This window comes from Bombus huntii, unplaced genomic scaffold, assembly GCF_024542735.1.
Source record: "Bombus huntii isolate Logan2020A unplaced genomic scaffold, iyBomHunt1.1 ctg00000144.1, whole genome shotgun sequence".
Taxonomy (NCBI): Eukaryota; Metazoa; Arthropoda; class Insecta; order Hymenoptera; family Apidae; genus Bombus; species Bombus huntii.
The window spans coordinates 113,449-118,370 of record NW_026099389.1 but is presented as its reverse complement, the minus strand read 5'-3'; the positions used below and the strand labels follow the sequence as shown (position 1 = coordinate 118,370).

Genomic DNA, 4,922 nt, shown 5'->3' with positions numbered 1-4,922 from the left:
CTTTCAACGTTCTACAACTTTTATTCTTTGCAAATCCCTGTCTCTATATGATAAACGCTGGTTATCCGCGGAAGGAGCGAGGACAACGAAGTGTTACTCGATGATCAAAGACAGGAAGATCCTGGTACGCGATAACGTTACTAATTTCCAATTACGATATGTGTGATTACGTAACATCTGCTGTCTGCATAATGCGTTAACGATCCGCGCGTTGATCGCATAAATATAAATCGAAGGGAATGGAATCGCTCGAAACTCATGCAACTATCCGCAGGTGTTTAAAATCGTGTTTCTACACCGCCAACGTAACGTCACGCCAGTCGAATCGAAAAATTATTACTAGACAGAGAAGGTGAACAAAAAACGAGGTAAATAGGCTACCGATTGAATAATATCATAACGATCGTATCTCTGGTTTTTGCTCGTCTTTTATATTTGTTTCAAATGTATAAAATATAATCGTATCGATATCGTCCACGATTAAAGCCATCCATCCGCCATCGACGAGGAACGAACGATTATATTTTATCATTTATGCGAATCCTTCTCTTCTCTTCTTTCTCTATTTACGCCCCTCGCCTTGCTTCGTACCGCCGATGATTCACAATTCGATGCACCTGAACAGCTGGAACGTCGCAGATTTTTCCGTACGATAACAAACGTGTTTTTGATGGCCTGCTTTAAACCGTGACGATCGCCATGACGTGCATCAATTGTCGAATGATGTAGTGCGACGATACTCCTACGCAACTTTTTTTTACGCTGTTTTTTCCTCTATTTTTTCTTCCTGTGTGTTATCACATGATCATGAGATACCTGTATAGAAGATGCAAAGAGTCTGTGAAGAATTTACAGATATTTAAGATTATCATAATGATTAAGCAAAAGCTAAGACGCAAAATATTGCTCAAGATGTAATTATGTAATATTTACTCAATTTCTAGAAGACTGTTTATATCTTGTTGTTATTCTTGATATGGAGATAAATATAGTATACTTTATTAAGACCTAGATAAAAGACTTTTTTCTCGTTTCTCTTCTCTTACTTAATCACTAAGAGTTATATAACGTTTATTCGATAATTCTGCTTCTCCTGACCTTTCCACAAATGGTTGTTTATATCTCGACATTCTTGGTACTTTTAATCAAATTTTAATAACAGTACTTTACTCGTCAGAAGTAAATAAAAAAGCTCTACGTAGAAGCAAGGATTTACTTACATTTCCTTTCTCGAATCTCAGTTAGCAATGTTGTTCCTCTTGAAAGATTTTCCAAGTTTCCAAGACAATTTCCACGCTGGTAACATTGTATATATTTCAAATATCGTGAACCACAGGAACTTGTTGAGGCAATATTGAAGAAAGCAAAGAGAATGAAGAAATTGTAGGAACTATGAGAGGCTACTCCTTCTTTCACACCTTATTTTCTCTTCGTTTGGGGGGAAAAACACAAATGAACGTAACGGTTGGTTTCATATACGTTTCAGATATCTGCTACTATCGCATGGAGGAGAATCCTGAAAAGAAGGAAGCGAGGAAGAATCAACTTTTGAACGAAACAATACCATTTTACTTGACTAAATTCGACCAGATTATTGGCAAAAATAAAGGATATATCATTCCTTCTACCGTAAGATTTTTTATCCAAATTTAATGTTAAAATTTTTAGTCTTTGTGCAAACTGGGCCATGTTGTCCATAAAAAATTATTGAAACTTTGTTGCGACAAGACAGCTTTAATTGTTGAGAGCAGAGTGTATCTTTAAAATTCACTCCTGTTAGTTTATGTACAAATGAATTTGCCAAGATTTTCAGCTTTTAGATAATTATTCATGTATCTTCCTCATCAAGTTTGATAGAAATTATTACTATCGTAATCAAAGCAAAGATTAAGATATGTAAGATCATTTCTCTGGATATGACACTCTTGTTTAATGAGTGATAAATGATACCATTCGAAATATCATATTTATATAATATATAATGATACTTATAAGTGTAATCACTTAAGTACAGATATCTGAATTTTTCTCACTGTCACTGACATAGATACGTATTATCGTTCCTTAGATTACTTGACCAGTTTATTTCTTTCATCACTGTGTTATTATATAATAATAATAAATAGTCACATTAAATTAATTTAGTATGACTATGATGTTTAATAATACGTGTTTCATTGCAAAATATTTAGCGATTGAAGGGCTCATAGGAAACATGAAAGTGAAAGAATACTAGAATCTAGAGTTTACGATTTCAATTTCTTTAACGAGATATTTATCATATTACACAATTCCTGTAAATGTATTTGTAATTATATCGCCGAAGAATTGTATTTAATTAAGCTATGAAGTTGTGGAATCGTGAGAAGGATTATTTTTATAGAACTATCTAATTTCCATTCGACATTGATTGATTACTCTTTTTTACATAATACCAGTTTTGTAATTTTTAATTAACAAATACCTCCAAAGGTTGAAGTTTCTAAAATTATCCATTAAATTCTGACAATAAAATAAAAATCCAAATTCTTCCTAAAAAGCTATTGATCTGTAATTAAGAGTTCGATTTTTCACATTTTTCAAGGTAAATTAAAAAAATTGTTTAATAGAGGAGGTACAAAATAAATGTATACAAACCTTTTTTCAGACGACATGGGCGGACTTCGTATTTGCAGCGGCCCTTGAAAATTACGAGTATATGTTTGGGGCACCAGCTTTGGATAAATATCCAGCTCTTCGAGCATTGAAAAAAAGGATTCATAGAATACCGGCCATTTCTGATTGGCTGATTAGGCGCCCATTCACAAACAGCTAAAAAGCTAAAAACGTGTGGAAAAAAGATGACCAGTACACCAGTATATATATATGTACGCTGGCATCGCTATGTTGGTAAATGTTCGATGTTATACGTGTCGTAAAATGTAACAGTTCTATTTAAAAAAAAAAAATTTCGTTTCTATGAGTACGTTAAAAGTTTAACTATAAAAAGTCTCATCTGGGCTGTGCTCCTTTATGGAAGGTATTATTGTGTTTGAAAGAACACAATATATAATAAATGTATGTATGTTGTATAATAAATGTATGTTCTTTCGAAAAAAGTTCGAAATTTTTCTTTCTTTTATTCGTACTTAACTTTTTAATAAAATGCACGATTAATTCTTGTGTCTCGTTTAAACAGCTTTTGGTCTATCGTTATTTCGAATTATTTGAACATCGTGTGAATTTACTATTTAATTTTACAATATCATTTACTATATAATTTTACAATATCATTTACTATATAATTTTACAATTATAATTTTACAATATCAATAATTTACAATAAGTGAGGGAAAAATCATTGAATGTTATATCTAGATGTCTATATACTATTTTAAACAATACTTAACTCGAGATACTCGTTTCGTCTCTTCATGATACTTACTGGCAATACCGAGTACAAATATGATGTTCTTTGAAAATAAAAAATGGATTTGAAAACGTTAATGCACGTAAAATAAATTTGGTTTGGACATATATGACACAATTTGTATGGACAATGAAGAGTACGAATCTACGAATTTCGAGGTAAAAGTATTGATATATGTATCGATATTTCTGGTCGTTACAATATCTCTAATCAATACAAAGTTCTAACTGAATGTTAGAATGTTAAACGTTAAAACGTTTAAAACGTTAAAATGTGTATCGAATCGTTGTAATTCCAAAGATGTCAATTGATGTAATGTAATAATAAAGTATAAAGTATAATAAAGTATACAGTATAATAAAGTATAAAGTATAATAAAGTGTAAAGTATAATTTCGTCTGTGATATAATCTTTCTATTCCATTTTGTTACGTGGTCATAAGCAGAAATACTGCAACCATACTTTCCGCTGCGTTAAATGCGCAGGCTCTCACTCCACTGACCAGTGCGCCAAATCACCGGAAACCCCAGCGAAATGCATCCACTGCCAAGGGGACCACCCTGCCAACTACAAAGGCTGCCCAGCATATAAAACACTATACACGAACAGGTACCCTAAGCTCAGAGCAAAAGAGGTATCCAACCAAACACCCAGCCCGCCGAAATTCACGACTACCCCAACCCCCTCAACCAACCAAGCACCCAGTCCTACCAAATTCATCTCCACCTCAACCTCCTATGCCCAAGCAGTACAAGGCATCCAAAATAACCCGAACAGCCAAAGGAACCTTCCCCAATACAGTGTCCCCAACCCACCAAACGCAGACAACTCCTCAAGGCTCGAAAAGCTAATAGAGAAACAATCGGGGCAAATAAATCACTTGCTATCGCTACTAACACTCATCGTGGAAAAATTAGCACGCCCCGACTCAAAATAAAACCAAGGCGTATAGCTCTCTGGAACGCCAACGGTCTAGCGCAACACAAACGTGAACTAGAACTCTTCTTAAAACACCAGCAAATCGACGTAATGCTCGTATCGGAAACCCACTTCACCGATAAGAGCTACCTGAAAATAAATGGTTACAAATTCTACCATACCCAACACCCCAGCGGAAAGGCCCACGGTGGCACCGGAATAATAATCAAAGCAAGTATTAAGCACTACGAACTCCCACCATTCCAGAAAGACTACCTCCAAGCAACAAACGTAGCAATAGAAGACTGTCATCGCTCAATCACCACCTCAGCAGTATACTGCCCTCCCAGACACTCCATCGCCAAAGAAGACTTTGATAACTTCCTGGACACCCTGGGCAACAGATTCATAGTTGGAGGAGACTATAACGCCAAGCACATCCAATGGGGCAGCAGACTGGTTACAGCAAGAGGCAAAAACCTCTTAAACAGCATAATAAACAACAACCTCAACTACCTCACCACATACGAACCCACATACTGGCCCACTGACACCAACAAAATACCCGACCTTCTCGACTTCTTCATAACTAAAA

General features: G+C 35.1%; 1 long non-coding RNA gene across 3 annotated transcripts; it reads right to left on the bottom strand.

Annotated features, from left to right (window-relative positions):
• Nucleotides 1-410: 410 nt before the first annotated feature.
• Nucleotides 411-3,836, bottom strand: LOC126877321 (uncharacterized). 3 transcript variants are annotated; one of them, XR_007694928.1, is made up of 4 exons: nucleotides 2,638-3,836; nucleotides 1,221-1,516; nucleotides 934-1,138; nucleotides 411-838 (listed from the first exon to the last, which is right to left on the bottom strand). It is a non-coding gene; the product is annotated as an uncharacterized LOC126877321 (long non-coding RNA). The 3 variants fall into 3 exon arrangements; XR_007694927.1 differs by having other exon boundaries at nucleotides 411-1,138; XR_007694929.1 differs by having other exon boundaries at nucleotides 411-1,008.
• Between the last annotated feature and the right edge of the window lie 1,086 nt (nucleotides 3,837-4,922).